The 1,630-nt window shown below is 67.1% G+C and overlaps 1 protein-coding gene across 1 annotated transcript in view; it reads left to right on the forward strand.

Annotated features, from left to right (window-relative positions):
- Nucleotides 1–1,524: 1,524 nt before the first annotated feature.
- Nucleotides 1,525–1,630, forward strand: part of GMEB2 (glucocorticoid modulatory element binding protein 2) — a 40,505-nt gene continuing 40,399 nt past the window's right edge. Inside the window, exon 1 of the mRNA XM_032143089.2 lies at nucleotides 1,525–1,628. The gene's annotated coding sequence lies outside the window, so the exon portion shown is untranslated. The remainder of the gene's footprint in view (nucleotides 1,629–1,630) is intronic.

Below are 1,630 nucleotides of genomic sequence, written 5' to 3' on the forward strand. Positions count from 1 at the left end.
CTGGCTTGAGCACGTTCTACTTTACTGGGAACTGAATGAAAGTGCAACTCTAATTACACAGCCCCTCCGAAGTGCAGTGGCTTGGGAACCTCCCATTCTGGGAGGCGGCCTGCAGAGTCCTCCTCCTAAAAGTGTGAGCACAGGGTCAGGGCGCCATCCCAAACAAGCACCTGTTTCTTATTTTCCGACTAATTTCGGTCCCCTGATAGGGAATCCGGGATCCTGCAGACAGGCAGCGGGTGACAGCAAGCGCAAGGGTGTTCGATTACACCTGGAGAGGTCAGGAGAGCCAGCCCTGCGGTGCAGAGGAAGAAACCCAGCACAGAGACCAAGAGAGCCAGCTCCAGCCTCTGCCAATAAAACATATAAATGAGCCCTGGGGGCTGGAGGAGCGCCACAGGATCCAAGCTGGCTGCCGGATCCGAGTGGGATCGGGGTGCCGGCTGCGGCACTCGGGTGGGATCGGGATGCCGGCTATGGGACTGGGGCGGGATCGGGGTGTCATCTATGGGATCGAGGTGCTGGCTATGGGACTGCGGTGGGATCGCGGTGTCAGCTATGCTATGCGATCGGGGTGAGTGCCGGCTGTGGGATCGGGGTGTCATCTATGGGATCGGGGTGCCGGCTGCGGGACTGGGGTGGGATCGGGGTGTCAGCTATGGGATCGGGCTGCCGGCTGTGGGACAGCGGTGGGACCAGGGTGTTAGCTATGGGATCGGGATGGGTGCTAGCTGTTGGGGGTGGGGTGAGATCGGGGTGTCATCTATGGGATCTGGGTGCCAGCTGCGAGACTGGCGTGGGATCGGGGTGTCAGCTATGGGATCGGGGTGCCGGCGGTGGGACAGCGGGGGAACCGGGGTGTTGGCTATGGGATCGGGGTGAGTGCCGGCTCTTGGGCTGGGGTGGGATCGGGGTGTCGGCTGTAGAACTGCGATGGGATCGGGGTGCTGGTTGTGGGACTGGGGTGACAGCTTGAAGGGTGACCGAGCCCTCCCTCCTCGCCGCTCCCAGATGCCCCTCGCCCTCCACGCTGGGAGCGCCGTGGCTGGCTGAGCCTCCGGCATGTTCCGCGCGAGTCCGTGCACCCTACAGCGTCCTCCTCCACAGCCTCGTGTTCAGGCGTCCGCCCCGCAGGGGAGTCCCCTCCGCGCCCGTTCACCCACAGCAGCGTCCGGGCGACGGGTGCCCGTACCTGGAGGCCTGAAGGTGCCGCCCTGCCGCGCGTGGGCACTGCTCCCTGGCGCCGTCCGTCCACTGACCATCGTCCCTCTGCCCGGCCGCCCGCGCGGGGCACGCAACGCCCGACCGGGACCTTGGCGATCACGAGGAAACTGCGGCGTTAGGAGCGAATAGTGTCCGTCCGCGCACGCGCCCCGGGGCCCATTGGGCCTTATTTCACGGCCCCGCCTTCCTCCTCCGCGAGCGCCAAATAAGTGTCCGGCCCTCCCAGCACCGTGCGTGCGCGGCCCCGAGGCCTGCGTCACTAGGAAGCGCGCGCCCGTGCCGCCGCCGCCGCCGAATCCCCAACAAGGAGCGAACCCCGCGGCCGCCGCCGCCGCCCGCCGCCGCCGCAGCTCCCGACGCCACCGCCCCCGCCGGGCGCCCGAGCAGGCCCGGCGCGGCCCCAGGT

This window comes from Hylobates moloch, unplaced genomic scaffold (assembly GCF_009828535.3).
Source record: "Hylobates moloch isolate HMO894 unplaced genomic scaffold, HMol_V3 SCAFFOLD_21, whole genome shotgun sequence".
NCBI classification, from domain to species: domain Eukaryota; kingdom Metazoa; phylum Chordata; class Mammalia; order Primates; family Hylobatidae; genus Hylobates; species Hylobates moloch.